Source organism: Camellia sinensis, chromosome 15 (assembly GCF_055761805.1).
Source record: "Camellia sinensis isolate YWXY chromosome 15, ASM5576180v1, whole genome shotgun sequence".
NCBI lineage: Eukaryota > Viridiplantae > Streptophyta > Magnoliopsida > Ericales > Theaceae > Camellia > Camellia sinensis.
The window spans coordinates 41,885,312-41,913,284 of record NC_138975.1 but is presented as its reverse complement, the minus strand read 5'-3'; the positions used below and the strand labels follow the sequence as shown (position 1 = coordinate 41,913,284).

Genomic DNA, 27,973 nt, shown 5'->3' with positions numbered 1-27,973 from the left:
TAGAATTCACAGAAAAAATATAGTAATTTAGAGAATTTTTAATCAATAAGTATAATTTAAAATTTTATGCTCAAATATAATATTAGAAAAAGAAAACTTATTCATGACACAGAATTCTCGGTAAAGAAAATGAAATTACATGTAAAACACTTTAATATGTATTCCTCATTCTGTCTTTAATGAGGATAAAGAGACAGATGGATAAGTGGGTGGAGAGAGAAGAGCTCAATAATGGAATAAAGAAAGATATTTTGTATGAAAAATGTTTGAGATTCTAATAAAATTCACATAAGTGTAGGATTTATTTGATTGTGAATATCACATTTATGTGAATATTTGATAAAAATTTAATAATTTTGTTAGAATTGCTAATATTGTTGATTTCGTATAATCGAGAGATAAGAGGGAGTATTTTTTAAAATTATAGAAGAGTTTTTAATTAAAAGAATGTTATAACGAGAGAGAGAGAGAGAGAGAGAGAGAGAGAGAGATTGATTTGACAAGGGGGAAAGTCTCGGTTTTTTTGTTTTAGATTAAAAACTCTGGTTTTCCTTGGTAAATGAAAGGGCAAGAGGAGTTTTGAAAAGATATAAAAATATTTCAGAGATATATTTTATTTTAAGGATTGTGATTAATTTTCAAATTCATTTTAAGATCAAGGTTTTTTTAATTCCTACTCACCACCTTCTTTTCTCCCCTGTTGTTATTCATGCACTCTCTCTCTCTCTCTCCCCTACCCACTTTCCTCCTCTCTTTTTTTTTATTTTTTTTCATTTTTCTCCTTATTTTGTTTTATTTTTCCTTTTCTATTCAATTATTTTATTTATACCATATCTTTAGGTACGAACATACACTAATTATTATATAAAATAGGATTGAGGATTGTTGTTGTGTCAAAAGACGCAACAACCCTGTTATTGTGAGAAACTTTAGAGGTATTTCTTGAGTATATTTTAATAATTCGAACAATTTATATTGTAAGATTTGTCGATTATATCATCTATATAAAAAATTAAGTTATGATCAACTCTTAATTATTTTTAAAAAATTATTAAGATCATGTTAACAATTTATTTTTATTTTTTAAAAATATATGTTTAATTTAATTAATTTTTCACATTAATGAACTACTCAACAAATATTATAATATCAACAATTTAAATTATTAAAAAGACTCAGAAATACATTCCCAATAAACCTCACGGCAACCTTTTGTGTCATTAGGCAAGGTAAAAACCCCAACTCCCATAAAATATACATTGTATGTGAAAGTCTTTCTTGGTAATGGTAAAATCAGAGTAGTAGAAAGAATGTGCAATTTAGAGAATCTCTAATGGTGGGATTAAAAAAACATATTAAAATGATAGAGTTAGAGTTATACAAAGAACAATAATAATTCATATCATTAAAAAAAAATTATTAATAACATTAATGTATTAAAAATGTTAAAAAAAAAAACATGAAAAATGAATGAAATTTTCTGTCACATCATTAACAATGTTATTAAAACATTATTTTTAGTGATGTTAATTATTTTTCTACAAAGAGTCTTTCTTGGTAATTGTTCTGCACTTTCGAGCATCTTTAATGGTGGGATTAAAAATTTATATTAAAGTGATAGAGTTAAAGAATATAGTCAAAGTCTTTCTTGGTAATTGTACAGAGAACTTGCACTTTCGAACATCTTTAATGGTGGGATTAAAAAATTGTATTAAAGTGATAGAGTTAAAGAATATAGGCAAAGTCTTTCTTGGTAATTGTAGAGAATTTGCACTTTCGAGCATCTTTAATGGTGGGATTAAAAAATTGTATTAAAGTGATAGAGTTAAATAGCTCTGTTTTCATGCTTCAAATCATTTATAATTATGGGTTATATTATTAAATTTTTAAATTTTTTAAAATTTTTATATAATTCAATAATTGTGAGCGGTTTAAAATTAGAGAACAAGAATATTTGGTGATAGAAATTCTTGTTCTAAAGTTAGAGTTATATAGAGTCTATAATTTAGACATCTTCAATAGTGGAATCAAAAAAAAAAAAGTTCTTGTTCTAGAGTTACAGTTACATAGAGTCTATAATTTAGACATCTTCAATAGTGGAATTAAAAAAAAAAAAAAAAAAAATATGTTGATGTGTTTTATATGATAAAAAAGTGAATAGTTCAATAATGGAATTAAGTATATTAAGTGTTTGTTAATTTAAAGAATGAGTGAATAGTTCAATAATGTAATTAAGATATGTGTTAAGTGAATAATATATATTTATAAGTAGAGTTTTTTACTAATTTATAATATTTAATTAGGTAAGATCTTTTACTAATTTATATATAAATTTATATTTTATTTTTGTAAATTTTTAAAGACTAAATAAATTTGAATTAAATATTTTAAAAATATAATAAATTAAATCGATAGTCCAATCGATAATTCAAGAATTAAGTATATAATTTGACAATAATTCAAAAGTAAAAAATGAAATTAATTATAAAAAAAAAAAAATTATTATTAATTGCATACCATATGTACCCCTTTTTAGGAATACACGTTACAACATCTCCCATGAGTCTATGATTGTTTAATTTATATATAGAGTTGCACATATACTTCCAAACTCACTCATCAAGAATTAATTTTCCTCACAACCAACCATGGATATGGCAGTCTGCAACTCTTGCAATCCCACCCTCCGATCACATATTTTGCTTTGTTCTTTTTTCTTCTCCTACTTTGTGATCGCCCTTCACTACTCCCCCCTCCATGCAAATGCAATGAGCTTCAACATAACCAATATTAATCAAATGTTTTCAAATGTCTCTCTAATTGGAGCGGCTAGTTTTTCCAACGACAACATCCAAATCACTCCAAACAAAGTGATGAAGGCCGGTCAAGCCACATATAAGGATCCTTTTCACCTCTGGGACAAAGCTTTTGGAACACTAATGGACTTCAACACCTATTTCTTGTTTGTCGTTGATTCAGAAAGAAACTCGTCTTTTGCAGATGGGCTTACATTCTTCCTTATTCCTCACGATGACCCAATCAGTTACAACTTGGGTGGCTGCATGGGTCTTCCAATCACGCAAACAGACCCCCCCACATGGACTGCATTTGTTGCTGTGGAGTTTGATACCAATCAAAATCCTTGGGATACATCGAAAACTCACGTAGGTATCAACATCAACTCTCTCACATCTAAAGTTACTGCAAAATGGGACACTAACATAACATATGGGAAAGAAAATGAAGCTTGGATTAGTTACAATTCTAGTTCGAAAAATTTGAGTGTTGTTTTCACTGGTTATGTAAATAATGAAAAAATTACAAATTCCCTTACACCATGTTTGTTTGGGCGGACTGGATTAGCATTCCCACGACTAATAGTCCTGGGATTACGAATCCGTTGGATTATGTATCCTATCTTAACTAATAGTCAAGTTTAAAATAATTAATCTGTACTTCAATTGTTTAACCAAACATCGGATTAATAATTTTATTGGATTATTAGTCCAATCCCAAGCTCATGTCCACCCAAACAAACATGACCTTAGTTTCTTAGTTGATCTAAGGGACTACCTAACGGAATGGGTTAGAATAGGCTTCTCAGCTGCAACAGCAAGTTATTCTGAGAAACATATTATTAAATCGTGGTCATTCAATTCGAATGCACTAACCAGTCCCAGTTCCAATCCCAGTCCCAGTCCCAATCTCAATCCAAGTCTAATCAACAAAAAGCGACTAATAGTGGGATTGACTGTAGGATCATTTGGTTTGGTTTGTGGGTTGGCTTTGTTTGTGTTTGTCTTGTGGATGAAAAGGAAAAGGACAGATGAGGAGGTTGCGTTGGATAATGACTTCAAGGCAGCTATTGGGCCAAAGAAGTTTTCATATGGTGAACTGTTTCATGCTACAAATAACTTTGCGAAGGAACAAATACTTGGAGAGGGAGGATCTGGTAAGGTTTATAGACGTATCTTGAAGGAATCCAACTCCAATGTTGCTGTGAAGAAGATATCAAGGAAATCAACACAGTGAATGAAGGAGTATGTGTCTGAAGTGAAGATCATTAGCCGGTTGAGGCACAAAAATTTGGTGGAACTATTTGGTTGGTGTCACGAGAAAAGAGAATTCCTACTTGTTTATGACTTCATGGAAAATGGAAGCTTAGATAGGCATCTCTTCAAGGGAAAAAGCTTATTGACATGGGCAATGAGGTACAGAATTGCTCAAGGCTTGGCCTCGGCATTGTTTTACCTACACGAAGAATGTGAACAATATGTGTTGCACAGGGATATAAAATCAAGTAATGTCATGCTAGATTCAAATTTCAATGCCAAACTTGGAGATATTGGATTAGCTAGGCTTGTCGACCATGACAAAGCTTTTCACACAACACGTTGTGCAAGGACTTGGGGTTACATAGCACCTGAATACCGAGTTACACAGAAAGCTAGTAAAGAATCAGATGTTTATAGTTTTGGAGTTGTGGCATTGGAGATAGCTTGTGGAAGAAAACCGGTCGACTTGAACGTCCCAGAAAGTCAAATTACATTAGTGGAGTGGGTTTGGGATCTCTATGTTACTAGTAGGCTTCTTGAAGCAGTAGATCCGAAGATATGTACAGATTTTGTTCGAGAAGAAATGGAATGTTTGATGATTGTTGGGCTCTGGTGTGCTCACCGCAATCACAATTCCCGGCTTACAATTAAGCAAGCAATTCAAATGCTTAATTTTGAAGCTCCATTGCCGAATCTCCCACCTGAGATGCTTGTGCCAACATACGTTACACCTCCAGTGAATACTCCTTCACCTAATGCGTCTTGTACCCATGGCTCTATTACTTTTTCTGAAAGCGGTCGATTCTAGTCTTCAAGCTATAGTTACCATGAGGAAGGGGGCTCCAGCTCCGGCCCCCTCTTTCCTTATTCTACTCCCATTTTCTTCTTCCCTTTTCTTCACCTTTCTACTTAAATAACCTTGAAAACTTTGTCTTTCCAACCATCTCCCTCTTTGTGAGGTGTTCTTCACCGGATTTACCTTCTCCCTCATCCTTCGCCTCACTCCAGCGCCGTCAGTACCTCATCGCCACTAGATCTGCCACCACCCTTTAGACATGCCATTTCCAAGCCTCCACGGCCTTACCATCGCTTCTCTAGCTCTTCATCATCTCTACTTAATCTGCCTTCGACCGTCGTTTTCACCACTTTCTTTCCATCGCCGCCTTTGGGATTGAAGATTTTTTTGATTTTGCTTTTTTTATTTTTGTGTGTTTGGTAGTGTGGCTAGGGTTCCATCAATGGTGTGATTGCAGCTTACTCTTTCTATGAGTGTAGCCTATGTTTTTATCTTAGACTTGCCCTATTGTCAAACTTTTATGATCGATGTCTACTTCGCAGATTGGGTTTTATGTCTTGATTTATTCATAGCTTCTCCTTGGGCTTTCTTTTGAGTATTTTTATTTTGTTTGGTGTAAACTTCTCTCTTGTTGATATAGATCCCTTTATATGTGTCGTTTGACTTATTTCAATGGAAATTTCTCTTGATAAAAAAAAAAAAAAAAAAACTATAATTACCACACAAATTTCTCTAAATTCACCTCATTCTCTATAGATGCATTAGCATTTTTCTTCTTATAATGATTTGTGTTCCAGAAGGTTGTAGGTCATCAATTGATGAGTTCAAATATCAAAATGGTAGTAGTTAGACTACAAAATTACATAAATGAGTTGCACACTTATTTCATTTACATTAACTAACACGGTATTATTACCATTGCCATTACCATTTGTCAAGCTTCTAATTTTGATCAAAACAGTAATGTGGCCCACTGTTTTGATAACATTTTAAAAGTTGAGAATTTTAATTAAAATAATTAAAAATATATGATTTAGTTTGTTAATATAGTCAAATCTTAGATTTTTTTTAATTTTTTTCTATATCTGTAGACCATTCGAACTCTCTTCGTGCGCCCCCCCTTTCGGAGAGGGCGCAAATTGGTCGTCCTACTACTACAGTTCGAACTCCCGTCACAGTTTTGAATCTAATCTCACAAAGTGCAATGTAAGACTGATAAATCACCAAAGAGTCCAAATCTAGGAAATCGTTTTGGAAAATCTATTTTAATCAAAAAGCGCCATACATGGACTCCTTTGCCAGATTACAGAGTCGCCACTTAAATATTTTGTTTTGAGAAATTTAGGAAACCCCGACTCGTGCCAAAGGCCACGTGTCCGCCATCACCAAAGTTACATTGGCTCGGGAACTTGGGTACGAAAGGGGAAGGTCTTGAAATGAGCACCCCCGCTCGCCCGATCAAAGATCGACCTCTGCTAAACATGATATGTTGTTTAATAAACGCATGTGTTCTTGTTCCGGTTATTAGCTAACTTACTATGTGATGCGCTCAGCATATAAGTATAGACTCAATCGCAAGAATTGGAACAAAATAACTCATGTTTGTTTTTTAAAATGGTTTGAAAATGCCACCATCACGATGGGCTAAAGCGCGGATTTGCCACCCTCAAGGTGGACCTTAAAACAAGATGATTTCGCCACTTCACAAAGTGGGCTTAAAACGCACATTTGATGAATTGTCTCAATTCAACCGATAAAGCCTTCATCCACAGGCATTCATGCAATTAAACACTTAAGTAAATAGCCTCATGACAAGCATGTTGTCATGGCAACACTCACACTCATGCAAGTATGCTAAAGCGTAAACGCCTATGGTGTACTCCAAGCCAAAATAGAAAACTAGTTAGAAAGATACATGATCCCAACTATGTTAGATGCCTAATGCAGCACATGCAAAATGCAACTGATAGGCTCGGCTATCTCAGATGGCATATAAATGCAACACTTGATAACATGCTTTGAAACACGTATTCAAATAGGTATTGAAATACGATGCAGTTTGAATGATGCGCCGAGCCCGGTGCATGCAAGACAAATGAATGATGCATGCATGCATAGCATAAGGTATGCTAATCGAAACGTGCCCTAATCTGACCATCGAAAGCGGTTAAATAAAAGGGAAAAAGACGTGGGGTTGGAAGACATGCACACACACATGCACCCTATAACATTGCACCCTCGCAAAGGAGGATCCGAATGAATAAGCTAAGCTAAACTAAGCTAAGCTAATCAAACTAATCTAATTAAACTAACTAGATTAATTATTACAAATTAATTAAATTACAAAACAAATGTATATTAATTAAACATGTAAAATGCTAACTCCACTGCCTCAGCTTTGTTTGAAGAAGTTGGACATGAATGCATTCGGTTTTCGCCCCAAAAAGCTCTTCGGTTTGCTCTTTAGAGGCTCTGTTTGCAAGGTGTCTTCAAGAACTTGGTGCACAAACTTACCAAAACAATGCTGGAGAGTACACCAGTGGCCTGCCGACCATGAATGGTGGCTTCCGGCCACCTGCCGGCCAAGAGTGGGCCTTTGCCGACCAAGGATGAAGCCTTGCCAGCCACCAGTGAGGCACTGCCAGCCACTGGTGTGTAGAAACAACAAACTGCAATAGAGTATAAAACAGAGGAAAATGGAGGGTCTCCCAAGGGTGTGTATGTACTGTGCTACTCCTTATCATCTCAAAACATCAAGGGAGAGGCACTATTGGATCCAAAACCATCAATCAAGCATTCACAATGCATGAGGGCCAAAGATCCAACTTGTACTCATTCAATAAATGCAAGACAAACAAGACTCTAGGACCATTATCTTATCATGGAAGATCAAAGGTAATGGAGACAAAGGAGATTGACTCATTTTCATCACTTTGAGTATGAAATGGGCCAATCTACCTTATGCTCAATATAACGTCCGATTGAACACAATGCAATGCAAATACAACATGCTTATCTTGGTATGTTTTACTTGATTCAATTCTTGTTTACACATTTTACATTACCAAGACATTCTTTAGTTGGTTTGTCCAATGTGGAAGTCCTTGAATGAGAGAGAGAGGTCAATCAAAAGATGACTTAAGACATGAGAGAAACCATGCCTTTGACTAGGAGGAACCCTCAAAAGAGGGTTAAAGCCATTTAAGCACAAGCCTCAATCCGAAGCTTAAGCACAACTTTAAGACTAACCAAGCCTCAAAACAAATCAAAAGTGAAGAAATGAGGGAGAAGGCAAATATTTTAGTGCTGAAATGGCGTAATAAATAATGCTACAACATGCAAGCAACACATGCACAACATGTTAGGGGCCAAAGCATTGAAACTAGTGAAGGACACAACACTAGAGGCATACAACACAAAGCTCAAAAGGGACCAATAGTCCATAGCGGTCCTAAAACACCCTAAATAGAGTTCTAAAACATGCTTGAAATAAGCTAAGAATAACTATATTAAGAGGTCAAAATAATAGCACATGCTAGGCAATTTAGCACAATTGCACTACAAGCGTACAAAGCAAAGCTCATGTGATCAAACCAACTTAAAACAGAGCTTAATCATGCCAAAACAAAGGCCTAAACATGCTGAGATAGAAGCATAGATGGCAAGAAAAACATGCACACATGTTGGCTCACAAACAAGGCTCAAAGCACACCTCTCAAAAGCAATGAAAGAGTGGAATATGTGAGAGTGTGACAATGATATATGCTCTGAAATCACATGTAAAATGATGATATGGCATGCAAATACCTCAAGCAAAGCATGCTAGGGGCCTTAAAACACAAAGCTAGTAAAGGCTATTTACACTATAGCTATACAAAACAAAGCACATATGATTAAGACCATCCAAAACAGAGCTAAATCATGCTAAATTAGTAGCAAAAAACATGCTGGAGTCAAGCTAACGCATGCTAGAATGATGGGCAAACTCATTAGGCATGCTAGGCTAGTAAGCAAGATTACACTACAAGTGCAAGAATCAAGCAACAAGTGGCCAAAACAGCCAAAAAAAGAGTTAAAACATGTTAAATTAGAGCCTAAAACATGCTTGAACTAAGCTACAAAAAGGTAGAAATGTATGCTCACAACTTAGGCCATCTACACTTGCAAAGAGGATATGAGGATGGGGGACCACCCCCTCCTATTTTGGTCCTCAAAACCAACTTTCTACCACTGAAATTCCTCTAGATTTCAGTGGTTAAAAGGTCAAGAAAAGATTGTTTGAAAGGCCTTCAATGGTAGCACAAAGCTTAGCAAATAAGCTACAAAAGAGGGTGGACCACCCCTAACTCCAAAAGAGCCTCAAACTACCATTTTTAACACTTAAAAATAGAGGTTTTTGTAGTTGATAACCAGGCCAAAAACAGCATGCAAAGGTGGCCAAACACTTAACCAAAACAAAGCTTAAAAGGGACAAGTCCTTACCTTTGAAGCACAGCAGCAAAATAGGTATATCTCTGAGCTAAAACCAAGCTTTAGACCTCAAATAGCACCTCCAAGAACCTCAGCTCCAAGGTGAAGGTATTTGGCTAAGGGTCTCAGTACAAATATGTAGAGATTTCCCACTTCTAAGCACAAAATTGGAAAAGAGAGAGGAATCTAGAGAGGGAGGCAGAAATTTTGCTCACAAAATTCTGTAGAGAGAGAGAGAGATTTTAGAGAGAGAGGCTTCCAAACTTTCTAACCTTGCAAAATGATAGATATGGCCGTCATATATAGCAAAAACAAGAGCTTGGTCGAAAATATCTGATCTAGAGATAACTGGAGCAGTGTGGAGACAGCTGGAGGTAAAAATCTGCAAAAACAAAATGAGTTTTTCCATTGTTGGCCGGCAGGGGATCATTGATGGCCGGAACTACATCATTTCTGGCCGGCAAGGACCATCAATGGCCGGCACTGCATCATTCATGGCCAGCCCCCTTCACCAGTGGCCGGCAGAGAAAATCTGCTCTCTAGGTCCAACTTCAAACGGACATAACTTCTTCATTTGGACTCCTTTTAAGGTCATTCTTGTATCTAAATTGAAGCCCCAGAAGTAATTTTTCCAATGGTATTAGCCTCACATCAAAATTTCAAGTGTGCAAAACGTTATGCTCATTTTAGTGAAGCTGCTCAGTTTCGATCCTACTCGGATTCATGCCTAACTTCTTCTCAGCTAGTTTCTTCTCTCTTCTCCTATTTTCTTCAACTCCAAACCTCTAAACAAGGTGTTTTGAAAGATTTTTCAGAGATTTCATCTCTCTTTCATTCATTTCCACTTTGTCCTTGCTCGGTTTACCGAAAAGCACAACATTTAGCGAAATGCGAGCCTCGGAACATCGTAGAAACTTTTTCAAAAATGTTTTGAATGAGAGGGTTCTAAAGTCTAAAATCTTTCTTTTCAAAATCATTTTGGTCCAAAAGGGGTATGAAGTTGGGATTTGAAGCTCCTCTTGCCGAAGAAATCGAATCTTTGCACTGCACATCTTTCATCAGCAAGTAAACAATCAGTAGCGTCCAAGTCTTAAGGGCGGTCAAAAATGGGGTGTCTACAATATCTTTTAATTAAATTGGATGACATTATGTAATAAATTTAAAAATTCAGCTTGCCACTGGCAGTTGGCTTGATCAAGTCTACAATGGAAATTTGATCACAAAAAGTTGAAAATTTCCAAATAAATGTATGGACCACATCTTTCTGCATAATTGGTTATTCCTTATCTTGAGATCAAGTTTCTCAAGTCTCTTTATCATTTACCCATCTCTTAACATAAAGTCATATGCCCTATCTTTCCATCAATCATAATATTTCTAAAAACGACTATATCCCAATACCGGTGAATAACTTCTCACATCACAAAACAAAATGTGAGTTATAATAGGAGTTAGGCGTACATTAGTGGTAGAAAATGTTGCGTCTATTTATTTTTAAAAAAATTTAAGGATACTTAATCATTTTATATGAAATGAGTCTTATAAAATGTCTTAATTTTATCTTTGTATTTAATTTTGTAATCAAATCTATATATTATATAAGGAAAAGGGGTTTTTTAGTGAGGAGTGTTGTGAGAGTTTCAATATCTCATACTAATTTTCTTGATTTTCTTAATTTTAAACAATTAAAAAAATCTCTATTAGCTAGCTAATTAGTCCATGATTTATTTGATAATCCCACATTGGGAGAAAAAGAAAAAAAGTGAATTGTTTTACTCATATAAAGTCAATCCTATATTCTCATTTAATATTATAGTATTGAACATGTTTCAATTTAATATAGTTTAAATTTTAAAATAAAATTTAAGATTTTTAATTAATTAACTTTTGTGTAAGTGGTTGGTCTTTTGACCTAGCCAATTACATTTTTTATTTGACTGACTCATTGGTTTAACCGCGATTTTAGTAGTTTTATCAAAATATATTGATTAGATTTATCTGATTCGAAATAAACTAAATATTGATCTGATTAAAGATTGAACAACTGAAATTGCTTGATTAGAAATAAACTTCCTGTCCAAATAATTGTAAACTTTTATTTTGTAATTCCACATCAAAAAAAGAAAGAAAAAGTGAGTTGTTTTACTTATATAAAGTGAATATTAATATTATAGTATTGTGCATGCTTTAATTCAAGACAATTTAAATTTTAAAAATTAAATATCATTTAAAGTTTTAATTAATTAAGTTTTGTACAAGTTGGTTGGTCATTTGACATAACCGATTAGGCTGAATCATTTTTAGTGAAGAGCATTATGAGAGCTTTAATATCTCATACTAATTTTCTTGATTTTATTAATTTCAAACAATTAAGAAAATCTCCATGAAGCTAGCTCATTAATCTATGATTTATTTAATAATCTCACATCAGGAGAAGAAGGAAAAAGTAAATTGTTTTACTCTTATAAAGTGAATCTTATACTCTGATTTAATATTGTAATATTGTGCATGTTTCAATTTAATATAATTTAAATGTTAAAATAAAATTTAAAAGTTTTTATTAATTAATTTTTGTGTAAGTTAGTTGGTCTTTTAACTTAACCGATTAGGCTAAATCATTTTTTATTTGACTAATTTGTTGGCTTAATCACGATTTTAGCAGTTTTATTAAAATATATCGATTAGATTTGTTTGATTCGAAATAAACTGAAAAATGAACTGATTAAAGATTGAACGATTGAGATTGCTTGATTAAAAATAAATTTCACGTTCAAATAATAGTAAACTTTTATTTTATAATTCCATATCGAAAAAAGAAGGAAAAAATGAGTTGTTTTACTTATATAAAGTGAACCTTAATATTGTAGCATTGTGCATGCTTCAATTTAGGCCATTTTAAATTTAAAATTTAAAATATCATTTAAAAGTTTAATTAATTAATTAATTTTTATATAAGTTCATTGGTCATTTGACCTAACCGATTAGGCTAAAATGTTTTTAGTTTGGCTGATTAGTTGGTTTAAGAGCGATTTCTCATACTAATTTTCTTAATTTTAAACAATTAAAAAATTTTCCATTGGCTAACTTTCATTTAACCATATAAAAATAAAATTCTAATTAGTTTATAATTTATTTTATAGTCCCATATCTCGAGAAAAAAAAAATGAGTTGTTTCACTTATATAAAGTAAATCTTATACTCCCATTAAATATTGTAGTGTTGTGCATAGTTCAGTTCAAGACAGTTCAAATTTTAAAATAAAAACTCTAATTAGTCTATGATATGATTTATTTTATAATCCTACATTGGGAAAAGAAAGAAAAAGTGAGTTGTTTAACTTATATAAAGTAAATCTTGTACTCCCATTTAATATTTTTAATATTGTAGTGTTGTGCATTTTTCAATTTAAGACAGTTTAAATTTTAAAATAAATTTTAAAAGTTTTATTTAATTAATTTTTGTGTAAGCTGGTTGGTCTTTTAACCTAACTGATTAGGCTAAGTCATTTTTGATTTGACTAATTCGTTGGTTTAACAACGATTTTAGCAGTTTTATTAAAATATATTGGTTAAATTTGTTTGATTCGAAATCAACTAAAGATTGACCTAATTAAAGATTAAATGATTGATATTGTTTGATTTGAAATAAACTTCCCATCTATAGCGATTCCGGTTTTGACCCGACACTTGTTGAATGACTTGGGTTTAATGGTTTCATATTGTTATTTACATCTTGCTTCCGTTGAATCTCCTTAAATTTGGCTTTAGGATTGTTGTGTTTGCGTTTGGGACAGGTTGGTTACTTTGTTTCCAAACTCTTGTTGTCCAGAATTTTGCTTCTTCATTCGAGCGGCACTTCTTGCGCTCGAGCAGGCTTTGTGAATTTTCAATACTTTTGTAGTTTTGCAAAACTACTAGGAGTGTGCATTCTATGCTCGAGCGGTTCTTTCTGCGCTTGAGCAAGCTTAGCTCGAGCGGCCCTTCTTACACTCGAGCGTTGGTCTATTGTTTGCAAAACTACTGGGAGTGTGCATTCTGCACTCGAGCATCACTTTTTGCACTCGAGCGGAACAACTTTTTGTGTCTAACGCTCGAGCGTCACTTCTTGCGCTCGAACAGACTATGCATATATCAACTCCCAACAGCCTCCTTTTACATCACTTTGTCATCTCTTTTCTTTCCAAAACCCTAGATCTAGAGCCTCTCTCTCTAAAACTCACATTCTCTCTATATTTTCACCTAGATCCGTTGGTTTCGCTACCCTAGTGTCTTTAGGAAAAATGTAGAGCATCACAAGGGCTCCATTTTGATTCGAACAAAAGTCGATTTCGGCGTCTTTGAAGTTTTCTTTATGCTTTGCTCATCTTCTAACTTTGAGGTTGGGACTTTCTACACTCGCCTATGATTTTTAACTTTGTTATTCATTGATTGTGTAAATTATGTTGAAATTTGGAGGATTTTAGACAAACCTAGGGTTTTTGGTTTAAAATCAAAAGAGGGATTTTCAAATGAAGGTATTGAAAATGGTTATGGGTGTAGAAATGAGGATGGGTTGTGTTAAATTTGTTAATTTTGACACATGGGTTGGATTTGGAAGAAAATGAAGTTTGCCCTAAAATGTTTCAAATAATTATTTTGTATAAATAGTGAAATTGGTATTGGGAATGTGAAATTAGATGAATATTTATATAAATGGTGAAGTTGGATGTGTAATATCTCTTACCTATGAAAATTTGGATAATTTATCTGTCTTGGAGATTGTATATCTGTTTTGGGCTATTAGCGAAGGATAACTATGATTGTTGTATAAATTGCATGAGGATTAGGTGAATTGAAACTAATCTCCTAACTGTTATCATTGAATATGACTGTATTTTAATACATTGTATATGTATGATGTTTGGGAAAAGAAAGGAGATGCACTCCATATTTAGGAGAAGAAAGGGGATGGACTCCATTGAATTAAGTTGGCCTCTGTGTCCAGGGTAAAAGTCTCAAAAACTGGGCGTACACATGGGTGCTGATCCCGCGGACGAAATTTTCATAAAATGGCAAATTTGAAGTGTTTGTGAAATGATTGAATTGGTTAGAGAAACACTGAGTTGTAGCCTCAGTTGTGCTGTCTGGATAACAATGTACTTAACTCATGGATTGAGGTGAAATGACTTATCATTACATGAATTAAGATAAAATGGCTTGGACTATGAAACTTGGCATATGAAGATCTTGTAAGAATATGAATGATTTTGTCATGGGCATTGTATATGCATATCATATTTATATCTTTGTTAAGATTCATATATTGTACTAGATTGTTTCTACTGAGCCTTGGCTCACCCTACTTAGGATAACATTTTCAGGTGCTGGTGATATGACTCCGCCAAGGCCTTAGCTTAGGAGGATTGTAGAGCTGAAAACTCACTTTTGTTGATCTATATATATCTTTTGTATTAGCCTAGGGCTTTATTTGTATTGAGCTTATGACTTATTTTTGTTATAACCAAGCACGGTCTTGGAAAGATGTAAGCCTTTAGGGCACTTGGATATCTATTTAGCTTTCATACCTTATTACTTCTTGTAATACATGCTGTAGATTCAGGATGAATAATTTATGAATGTATATCACATGTGTCACCTCTTGTATATTAACTTTGATTAATGAAAACTTCTTATTATATCTACATCACTTTGTACTAGTGTTTGGAGTTGAATGATTGTAATTATTTTGGGGGCGTTACAATTTGGTATCAGAGCATACCGAGTTTGAATACTTTGGGTATGTAGGAAGTTGTTATTATCACAATGGGTTTGTCTCGCTTGATAGAGACTTTAGTATGTACGATGTGCTTACATGATAACGTGCTTATATGATTATATGGGTATGGGGTTTTGTTTCTAGGATATTTATTGGATCTATGGGTTTCTAGAAGTCCTATTAGAAGAGCACTTGATCACTATTGTTTCTAATTGGAACTCTAACAATGCCGCAGAACAATCATTATCCGGGAATGAAATTTGTATGTGTTTACGTGACTACGTGCTTATGTGGAATGAATTTTTGTTGTCTACCGCATTAGGATGCAAGTAAGTTAGCTTCGGTACATTTGTAAATATTCTAATCTCTTTTGTTGTCTTCATTAGGATGTCAGGACGTGGATGTGGACATGGTGGTGGTAGGCTTGTGTGGGAGCCAGAAAAATATCTTAGCTATAGGGGCAAAATATCCTAAACAAATATTATTTGTCCCTTATAAAAGGAGGGGACCCCATACACAAGAGGTATGCCTCATTTTCCCTGCCACAGAGCACACACACTCTCTAAATCTTCATCTTCTCTCTTGATCTATTTTGGCTAACTTCATCATCGGAGTGTCTCCGATCGGCAACCCGGTTGGGTGGTTCCGATCATGCTCATCCTTGCAGATCTACAGGAGCCAAGCTCATCTCTTCGTTGGATCTCATCACAATCCATGTGAAAGGATTTTCTGGGTCTCATAATTGGCGCCGTTTGTAGGACACATTTGAGTGTTCAACGAAAAAGATGATAAATACATACTATTCTGTTTTTGCTCTTATCTACTACAAGTTTATTTATATGCTAATGTGATTTACATCAATGGAAGTAAAGCTTTGCTTTCCATGCCAAACACTCCATGTGCTATGAATTTTAGAATTAGAAACAGAGAAAGAAACTCACAGGATCATTTCGTTATTTTCTCTCTCTAACCAGTAACTCATTTTTGTAGTCTTTACATATAAATTTATTCATCAATTTGACCCTTATGGCAACCTCTTTTTTAGATGCTCATTTCAATTTGTCAAGCAAAATTGCAGTGACCATTCCAACAGCTCGGCAACCCACTTCGACAATTTGCTTGAGGTTGAACAAGCAATGGAATAAAGAAAGTTACGTTACGAAGGGTAACAAAGGCATTTCGAACATACACAACTGATTGGTTAATATCACAAAATCAATTGTCGATCACTCATTTTGGCAAGCTAAAAGACCAAAGCCAAAGAAGTTGCCAACCCGCCAACTAGTGGATCAAAGCCAAAAGTTTACCATTGTCAACCAAGCTCTCGGCAAAGACAAAACTAAATGGACTAGTTGATCAAGTGTTTCACCAACCAATGTGTGTCAGTAAGTCGAAGAATTGCCGACCCACCTATCTCGGCTGCACAAAAAGTTTATCATGGTTCTCGGCTGCACAACATTGTCTATACCCACCTACTTATTGCTTTGAGTACAACATAGCTAGACAATAATTTCTCCGTAGTGATGAATCAGTCAATGCTCGACCCCAATGCATGTGCAATTCGGCAGCACCACAACTCATAGATGTGCAATTCGACAGCACCACAACTCATAGAAGATTGCTCGTGAAAGCTCCAAAGTTACTCGGCAAATGTACAATCCCGCACTCCATTCTTTGGCAATGAAAACGGTCTCGATTATGTGCCACCGAGAACATATTCAACAATATGAACCACTAAGCCCTTTTTCCGGGCACATTCACCCGCCAAGCACATTCTTCGGCTGACCACACTTTAGCCGAGGACGAGAGCCGAAAAACCAAAAAAAAAAAATGAAGCAGCCAAGCCATCTTATTTTTGGTCAACTTTAGGAGGTCCAACAGCATTCAAGCAGTGGCGAAATAAAGAGTCTAAACTATGAAACGAAAACTAGGTTGCGAGATGAATCCAATGCCATCGAAAATAGGCCAATCGAATTTAAAATGAGGAAAATACAAGGGCTCAAACTTGGGTGTTTGAATCTCAAACTTCTGCATTTCACGTCTGTTGCATGAGAAAGATGACCTAAGGATTTATTGTGTGCTTCTCGGCACAAAGTGTTCCGTTGCATCTTAGCATGTTCGGCTTAATCGGGTGGTCGGGTAACTTTGAGGATGACTGCCATCGCATTTTTCACTATGTAGAATCTATTTTTGAGGTCCACTTTTGCAAATTCTAGGTCTCATATTAGGATCAATAAATTGGCCAATCGAGAACATTCAGTGATCGATCAACAGTCAGATCGTGTCCGATCAGCATGCAATTTTGACAGTAGGCTCCTGGAGCTAGGCCACAATCATCCATCTTAATCGATCATTCGCCCCAACTTGAATTTCTTTTAGATTCAGCTTCATACCATTTGTCATCCTAATTAAAAATTAAAAATTATAAATTATAAATTATAAATTATAAAAAAAAACAATTAATTCATCTATCTCTTCTGTAACAATCTCAAGATTTCATTCAGACATGCAACAATTTTGCTCACCGCTACTATCTCGGCAATATTATTCCACAACTTTATTCGGCAACGTTGCAACTTATTCGGCACATTATTTGGCAACTACGGTATTATTCCACAACTTTATTCGGCAATGTTGCAACTTATTCAGCATATTATTTGGCAATAGTATTATTTCACAACTTTATTCGGCAACGTTGCAACTTACTCGACACATTATTTGGCAACTACAATATTATTCCGCAACTTTTTACGTTGCAACATTATAACTTATTTGGCACATTGTTAATGGATGCATTATTGGGGAACAGTTGTCAGGACCACTGGGATGTCTCAAAGTTATTGTGTTTTTACTTATGTAGGAAGTTGTTCTTTTCCACTTACGGTGACACCATGGGATGGGGGTTTGTCCGGGTTGTTGAGGATCTGGACAATATGAAAGCATATGATTGGGTGAGAGCAATATGTGCAACATTGATGGAGTCAATTAAGGGATTCTACTCTAAGCTTGAGAAAGTTACTGGATGTGTAATTGCCCTGCTTGTAAGTGCTCTGTATTATTTTTTTTCCCCGTTTAGTTAATTATATTTTTTTTGGTAGCTTTGGTATGTGTATTCGTTTCGAATAAATTTGACAACTTAATTTTTTTTACCCATGGATCTATAGTTTTGGATATGTGGGCACACCAACTTGATCAACGCCAATCGTAGAGATGGATTTTCGAGGTTCATGAAATGGAATATTAGCAAGTTGGTCACAAAGATAAGATTTGTGGACATCGATCAGCTGCATGATGTTGAAGTATCCATGTGTGTTAGTGTTAGCATAAATATGACATGTGCCAATTACTATTTGTGATATTTGCATTTTTTTTTCTACAGGTTGTGGTAGGAGAGCTGCATATGAGTCATGTTGAACGGCAACATTTGGCTACATCATTCGTCCCATGTTTAATTGTACGGACCATCACGAAGACGAATGACGTGAAGGAAATTGAAGCTAATGGCGAATGTTCGTATCGCAGTGGGGTTGGTGGGAACACGAGTTCAAGTAGTGGGACAATTGTAGATGGCAGCATTTTGGGTTCGACTGATGGTATTCGTGTCCATGGACTCAACAACATAAAAGAAAATGTACAACATGAAAGGGGTGTCAACAGAGGTGGTGCTGATTATAACGGTCATTTTGGTCAGTGTGCATCTACGTTTGAAGAATACCATAAAGCATTGGGTAAAATTGGTGTGCTTGAGGTAGAACTCAGCTATAAATGTGATGTCATAGTTGATTTGGAGACACAACTTTCAACAATAAAGGCATCAAACAAAGAAAAATATAGGAAGTTAGCACATGAATACACACTATGCAATAACCAGAAGGATTGCGAGATAGAAAGGCTGAATCATCGAGTGATTGAGCTTAACACCAAAAATGCCAAGCTTGTGGATCAGTTGGAGGAGTATGTAGTGCATGAATACACCTAAACAGCTGTTGGTGTACATCATATGGTGCAAAGTCATCCGACCATGTACCATTGTGAGACAAACATACTTGATATTATGCCATTGTCTGCATCATCTCCGTCTGATGTGAATGTGAAGGCAGAGTTACGAGGAGTGGATACCAATGTGACCCACACCCATCAAATTGGGCATATTGCGTATGATATGGATATGATGCATGTAATCAATCAAACTGCTAGAATAGTAACTATGTTGCAGAACTCACTTGTGAGAAACATTAAAAATAAAAACAAAAAGGAGCACAAACTACCAGAGTATGATTACCCCTTGGTTTTGTGGAGGTTGAAAAAACCACCCGAGGGTGGTGTGGTCGATGTGGGTGAGTGTACAGATAAGCAGATCATGCATGATGATATTATAGAGGTTGATGACCTTGTAGAGCCAGAGAGAACATTTTCTCGGTTTGATTTGACTAATCGTTTGCCGAATTTGGAAGTTGTTATTAACACAAGAGAAAGACAAGCTTAAAGAAGCTTACGAGAAAGGCGGGGATAGGTACGTTTCCAAACTTACTATTGCCAATTTTATTTGTACATGAATTTAGTGTTGAACAATGTCTTGTTGAATTATTAGTGTGCAAATCTGGACTGGGCAGAATGGTTCCAATTATGTGTGTTTCAATGACATACGGGCACTCGTTAAGGGATTGGCGTTATGAGGCAATGTAAGTATGGTATCCTTAATTATTCTTGCAACGTCTGATGATTATGAACATGCGGACGCAATTTAATAACGTAAATGTATATGAGTCAAGCAAAGTCATAGATGTTTTACTTGTGCACATAGGTAATTGATTCGTACAGCGAAATGCTGATGTATGAGCAGCAAACATGTGACCTGGATCCACGGATGAGGAGAAATCATATATTTTCAACAATTTGTGTTTAGTAAGATATGACGTTTGATAAATTATTGTTAAACATTTTATGTTTGTGGTAACTAACACAAAATCGAATGCGTGCAGCCTACGATTAGAGATGTGGGAAAGATGCGCGTGACAGGTACTTGGCAGTCTATGCCCCTCATGCCCTCAAAGCTGGATATATTCAATTCCCAATCCACTTAAATAACCATTGGACACTTATGGTTTATGACACTGAGGAGGGATTTTGGATGCATTACAACTCTATGAAACCAAGACGTGGGAGGGAAGACAAACATTATTGGGAAGCATGGTTGTTGGTTAGTAAACGTGAATTAGTTAATTTCACTGGTCTTTGTAATTTATATTTGACAAACAATACTAATTACTTGGTAGCATAAATTTGACAATAACATAGAAGGGATACTTTGAGGATTACATAAGGCATAGACTGAAGGTTGGTGCAGTTGAAACACAAGATTTGGTGAAGGAACTTTTAGTGGTTGATTATTGTCTACAACAAAAAGCAGACTCGTAAGTGAGAATTATGTTTGTTTGCAATTAATATCATTGATGTTTCCATACATTGCATGTGGTTCATTTGAACGTATTTACTAATGTCTAAAATTTTCCTGACAGGATTGATTGTGGAATTATAGTATGCTTCATTATGAAGCAACCATGTGTCACCTTAATGTGGACAAGTCAATGGGAGGGGAGAGCTGCAAGACGATGTGAGCCGATATGGTGAAGTCATTTGTGAACGACCCAATAAGGTCATTTGTTGATGACATTTGACAATTGGAACAATCTTCCAATGATGCCAAATGGGTGCATTGTGTGTTTTTTTTTTTTTTTTTTTTTGCCTCTAAATTCACATATAGTTAGTTTTTGAATGGCACAGTACGTTTGACTTTAAAAACATTTTGTTGTCATCATGTTTTTGTATGTTTTGGGAAGCATTGTCAATATGATTTTTGATTCGTACATTTTCTGTGGGAATATGTTAGAATGTTTAAGTCATAACTTTTTGTTTGCACTTGCTTGTTATAATAGGGCGGTATGTATCAGTCAGTAATGCCAGTAGGAATGTCAATAGGATTGGGGAATGATAAGCTGACATTTGAATAGTACTATACGAGATTTGACTTTCATTTTTTGTAATGCACATTATACTCGTTAATCTAATATCTAGGTTGTTTAAATTGTTGGTTTTGACATTCACATTACATGTCGATGGTGGATTGTTCTGACCAAATTTGACTTCCCATCTCTACTACCCAGATTGTGAATGTGAATTTATGGGAGTGTTTGTTACTTGTCACAGGGACTTGAAAAATACAAATAACACAACTTCGGGTGGTGGTTTTTGTTAGGCAGATTTGGTTCATGTTTCAAATGGCATATGTCACATTGTCTTTCAATGTGTCACATTTTCAAAGTGTCATATACCCATTGTATATGCTGTCACATTAATGTTGAGTGTGTGTCACACATCAATTTTTGCACCTCACATTCTCATTTATGTTGTCACATTATTCGATAAATCGGCACGTGTACCGTTATTTTATATGTTGTTATATTTTGTTTGACATTGTTGGTATATTTCAATTTGCGTATTGTCTCCATTTTATGGTGTCACATTCGTGTTCGTAGTGTGTTATATGGCACCCCTCATGTAGCACATTCTTGTTCGTATGGTCACATTGGTCAATGACACTAAGGGTCGTTTGGCAAGTAATTTTTAGTTTTTTTGGTAAAAAATATATGAGTAAAAATCACATTTGTTTGAAATGGATTTTAGTGTTTTTGCTTCAAATTACAATTCCACCAATTTCCAAGACTAGAAGTTCTAAAAAAAATTTAAACTTTATAAATAATATTATTCTTTGAATTCCAAATTATTTGATTCGATTTCAAATTTATTCCCACTGTTGAAGTATATAATCAACCCAATTTTTGTAAACGTAAATGGTGATCCAACTGAAAAATGGGTGGCTATAGCTAGTTTTTCGTTGCTCCTTGGAGGCGTTTAGTCTCCTCGGATACAATAGCCCTACAATTCGGATTCCTGTGGTTCTGAATCTGATTTCACAAGTTATGGACTCGCCTTTTTTTGCACCCCGCCTTTTGGAAAGGTTTGAAAAGAAGGCCTCATAGTTTGGACTCCCGCGGTTCTGAATCTAGTCTCACAAAGTGCAATGTGAAACTGATAATCACCAAAGAGTCTAAATCTGGCAAACTTTTTTGAAAATTCGATTTTAATTCAAATAATGCCAAAATTGGATTACTTTGCCAGATACAGAGTCGCCACTTAAATATTTTGTTTTTGAAAAAATTTAGGAAACCATGACTCGTGCCAAAGGCCACTTGTCCGTCATCACCAAAGTTGCCTCGGCTCGGGAACTTGGATACGAGAGGGGAAGGTCCTGAAATGAGCACCCTCGCTCACCCGATCAAAGATCGGCCTCTACTAATCATGATATGATTTTTATAAACATTATGTGTTCTTATTTCGATTATTAAGCTAGTTTTACTACGTGACGCGCACAATCAAGTACAGACTAATTTGCTCAATTTGAAACAATCCAACTCAGGTTTGTTTGCGAAAATGGTTTGAATTTGCCACCTCAAGTGGGCTTAGAAATGCGGATTTGCCACCAAACATAGTGGGCTTAAAACATGATTTTGCCATAACAAAATGGGCTTAAAACTCACATTCATTGAATTGTTCCAATTCAAACAACAAGCCTTCATCTACAGGCATTCATGCAATTTAGCATTTAAGCACATAGCCTCATGGCAAGCATGCTAATCATGGCATCATGGCAATCACACTCATGCAAGTATGCTAAAGCATAAAAACTCACCGAGTACTCCAAGCCAAAACAGAAATTAGTTAGAAAGATGCATGATCCTAACTGTACAAGATGCTTAATGCAACACATGCAATATGCAATTAATAGTCTCAGCTACTAATATAGCATATGAAGCATTTAAACAACATGCGATTAGACATGTATTCAAAGAAGATATTGAATGGCGATACAATTTGAATGATGTGCCGAGCCTCAGTGCATGCAAGACAAATGAATGGATGTAAGCATGCGATATGCTAATCGAAACATGATCCCTAATCTAACCATCAAAAGTGATTAAATAAAAGAGAGAAAGACGTGGAGTTGGAAGACATACACACACGCACGCATGCACACTTATTACAATATTATGCCCTCGCGAAGGAGGGTCCGAATGAATAAACTAACCAACTAGCTACGCTAAATAAGCTAACTATTACAAAACATGAAATTAATTAACTAATTCTAGTTAACTAATTATTACAAACCGAAATTAAATAACTAGTTAAACTAACTAATTATTTACAACACTTAATTAGCTACAACTAATTAATTAAAACACATGCTTGATCTAATGCTAATTAAACCAACTAGCTAATCCTGGGAAGCGAGGAATGCATGCATGCTTGGTCCTTCACTCGAAAAGCCACTGTTTTGCTGCTACATGTCTCTGTTTGCATATTTGATCACTGAAAATTATGCCAACTTCCAGAACACCTCTGCTTCATCTTACCAACACATTATGCAAAAATCACTGATGGCCGACAGGAGGGACAAGGGGTCGGTCGGCTACCAATGGTGGCCGGTCAGCTACCAGTGGTGGTCGATTGGCCACTGCTAGTTCACACGTCCATGCTGCAACAGAGAGCAAAACAGAGCAAAACAGTGTATTCTCACAGGTTATCTATACTGTTTACCGTCTTTATCATCACACAAGCTCAAAGGAGAAAAACTCTTGGCCCCCAAACCATCAATCAAGCAATTTCCATGCATGATGGCTAAGAGACCAAGTTTGTACAAGTTCAATAAATGCACAAACAACACCAAAATGACCATCACCTTATCATGCATGATCAAGAGAAATGGAGACCTAGGAAACTTGACACATTTCATCACTTTTGAGTATGAAATGTCCCAATTCTCCTTGTGTTCAATTAACGTCCGATTGAACACATCAAAACAAAACCAATTCCTTATCTTGCACACTTTTAGTTTCTACTTGTTTACTCATTTTAACTTACCAATCCATTCTTTAACCAATTAAGTCCACTGGTGAGAAGTCCTCTAAAGGGAAGAAAGTGTCAAACAGGAGGTAGTTTAAGGCATGAGAGAAGCTTCATGCCGTTGGTAATGAACCTTCAAAGGAGGATTAAACCATTAAGCATGGGCCTCAATCTCAACCTTAAACAACCCTAAGGTTGAAACAACCCTTAAAGCAAATGAAAAAGTGAAGAAATGAGGGAGATTGAAGAGATTATAAGTGCTGAAATTAGGTGAGAAAAAGCACTAAAATATGCAATCAACTCAAACCAATGGTGGTTAAAGCCTTAAAACACCAAGCTAGTGAAAGGACTTACACTACAACTATGCAAAACAAGACTCAAACAAACTAACCAAGTCAAAACAAAGCTAAAACATGTTGGACTTGAGCTAAGTTAAGCTAGAAAAACATGCTAACATATGATGCTAACTAAGTATGCAAACAAGACATGAGGAGACCCCTCCAATTTTGGACCTCAAAACAAGTTTTTGGGCACTGAAAAACCTCTAAAATTCAGTGGTTAGAAGCTCTGAAAAAAATGATGCAATGGTGGGAAACACAAGGGCAAAGGCCTCCAAAACAAAGTACAAAGAAGGGCTATCAATCCCTCAACCTTTAATGGCCTTAGGACCCAAGCTACAATCCAAAAAACACAGAGTTTTTATATCCCAAATTCAGTTGGAAAACATGACAAAAGAAGCTAAGACAATAAGCTAAAACATGAAGCTTTTGAACTAGTAAACAAGCATAAAGAGAGGTGGCCAACCCCTCGATTTTTGGGGCCTCAAAACAACATTTTTAGGTCATAAAAATAAAGCTTTTTATAGTTCAAAACCAGGCTAAGAACATTCCAAAAACAATAGAAAAAGATGGTGAAGCAAGTAAGTAAAACATGCTAACTAAACAAAAGTTATACCTCTTGAAGCTAAGGCACCAATTAGGCAACACATCAAGCCACAACCACCTTCTAGAGCTCAAAGAGGGTCCCAAGTAACCTCAGCCCAAAGACAAGCAACTTTGGTTAAGGGTTGATAGGCAAACTTAAAGTGTATCTGCACTTGTATGCACAAAAGTTCAAGAGAGAGAAAGAGAGAAATTTAGAGAGAGAGAATTGTAGAGAGAGAGACTCCCAAAATTTTTCTAACCTTGAAAACAATAAAGAAGGTCCTCTATATATAGAAAAATGTGAGCTCAGGTCAAAAATATCCATATAGGACAGCTGGAGCAGTGTGGAACAGTTGGAGGAAAAATATCTACACAAAACCTGCCTTTTGACACCAATGGCCGAAAAAAGCCACCCTTGGATGACAAATGGCTGAAAAAAGCCATTCATGGCCGGCACATGGCTGTCAAAGCCCATCCATGGCCAGCAAACTCCACCAGTGGCCGGCTAAAAAAATCTGCTCTCCAGGTCCAACTTCAAATGCGAATATCTCCTTCCTCCGGACTCATTTGCAGGTCATTCTTGAGTCTAAATTGAAGCCCTGGAAGTCTTCTTTCCATTGATGGCAGCCTCGCATCAAAATTCTAAGTGTAAAAAAAGATATGCATATTTTAGTGAAGAATGCTCAGTTTTGGTCCTAACTGGATTCATGCCTAACTGCAACCAGCCAATTTTCTTCCCTTCTCTCCTATTTTCTTCAACTCCAAACCTCTAAATAAGGTGTTTTGAAAGATTTTTCAAAGATTTCACCTCTCTTTCATTTATTTCCACTTTGTCCTTGCTCGGTTTACCGAAAAGCACAACATTTAATGAAATGCAAGTCTCGGAACATTATAGAGATATTTGGAAAAAATATTTTGAAAAAGAGGGTTTTAAGGTCTAAAATAATTTTGGTCAAAAAAAATATCTTTGGTCCAAAAATGGGGTGTAAGGTTGGGATTTGAAGCTCCTCTTGCCGAAGAAATTGAACCTTTGCACAACATAGCCTTCATTCTCAAGTGATCAACCTGTGGCACCCAAGTCTTAAGGGTGGTAAAAAATGGAGTGTCTACACAAGTGCAATGTGAAATAGTAAAAACACAAAAGAGTCCAAATCCGGCAAATCTTTTAGAAAATCGATTTACAATCAAAAATGCCAAAAATTGACTGCATTGCCAGATTTCAAAATCGCCACCTAAATATTTTTGGAAAATTTAGGAAACCCGTGACCCATGCCGAAGGCCATTTGTCTATCATAACCAAAGTGTCTCAGCTAGGGAACTTAGGTATGAGAGGGGAAGGTCATGAGTTGAGCACGCCGCTCACCCGATCAATGATCAGCCTCTACTAACCATGATGTGATTCTTATGTATAGTATATGCTCTTGTTTCGATTATTATTCTATCTTTACTATGTGATGCACACAAGTATAGACTAATTCACTCACTTTGGAACGTTTTGATTTCATGTTTGTTTTGAAAAGAGTTATGAATATGTTATACTTAAAAAGGTGAGCTCACATGTACATTAATCAAAGCATCACAATTTAAGCGAAAAAGCTTTCATCCATCGGCATTCAAGAGGTATATCAATTAAGCACTTAGCCTCATGGTAAACATGTTTGATATGGAAACATAGACATACATGCAATATTTTAAAGTAAGAAATGCTCACCTAGTACTCAACCAAGGCAAGCCAAAAGAAATAAAAATCATTAGAAAAATGCATGCTCTACTATGCAAATGACTAACGCAACACATACAAAATGAAACTACAAGGTTTGGTTTTTAATATGTCATGTGAATCAATCTTAAAGCATATGGTAGCACATGTATTCAAGTAAAAAATGACAATATTTGTTAGAATGATGAACCGAACCCGACGCATGCAAAAATGAATATTTACACATGGTAATGATATGAATCAAAATATGGTACTACGTGAAAGAGGAGCAACTGTAGACACCCCATTTTTGACCGCCCTTAAGACTTCAGCACCTCAGGTTCATCACTTAATGATGAAATGTTACACTTTGTACGCTCAAGTTTCTCAGCAAGAGCTTCTATTTTCCAAACTTTAGAGCCTAGAATTGTGCACATACTTGATCAAACCTGTCTTGGTTTCTAAAAACCTGTTTGTTTCATACCTAAACCATACTTGACTATCCAGAGGCCTGCAGACAAACAGATGGCCGGCAAGCCAAAATATAGTGGTCGGCTGGCCATGTTTTCCAGCTGGCAAATATTTTCTTGCCAGCTGCTACCAGTTGTCTCCCTAGGTGCATGAACTGCACCAGTTGTCTCTATACGGATATTTCCAACTAAGGTTCATGTTTTCCTATATATACATGACCACCGCTCTTGGAATAAAAGTTAGAAAAAATTCCGAAAGGCCAAAGCCTTGCATAGCACTCTCTCTCTCTCTCTCTCTCTCTCTCTCTCTCTCTCTATCTTGCAACCTACACACACTCTCTCTCTGCACTTCCTAAACCAAATTTTTAACTCTTCTTACTGAGGTTCTTGAGCTCAAATCTTAGCCCTTGAGAGTGAATACTTTATGGTTTATGAACAAAGGAGTTACTCCTCTTCAAGAGGTATAATTTGTGCAATCCTTACACTACTTCTTCTAACTCTTTCCTTGCTATTTTTGTATTGTTTTTACACTGTTTTTATGGGCTAAAACTTGTGGTTAAAAGCTATCAAAGGTAAAGGGGTTAACCACCCTTCTTTGAACCTTACTTTCTAAGCTTTTACCCTTGTGTTTTCCATCTCTTCATCAACTTCTTTGTTTTTTTTTTTTTTTGAGCTTTTCACCACTTAATTTTAGTGATTTTCAGTGGCTTAAAATGGTGTTTTGAATTCCCAAAAAATGAAGGGGCTAGCCTCCCCTTCTTATACTTGTTTACTAGCTTAACTTCTCCATTCTTTTAGCTTACACTTTTAGCTTTTAGTACATTAATTTCAGTACTATTTTTAAG

General features: G+C 35.5%; 1 pseudogene; it reads left to right on the top strand.

Moving 5' to 3' along the window:
* The first annotated feature begins 2,798 nt into the window (after positions 1-2,798).
* Positions 2,799-4,863, top strand: LOC114306591 (L-type lectin-domain containing receptor kinase IX.2 pseudogene; annotated as a pseudogene).
* The last annotated feature ends 23,110 nt before the right edge of the window (positions 4,864-27,973 follow it).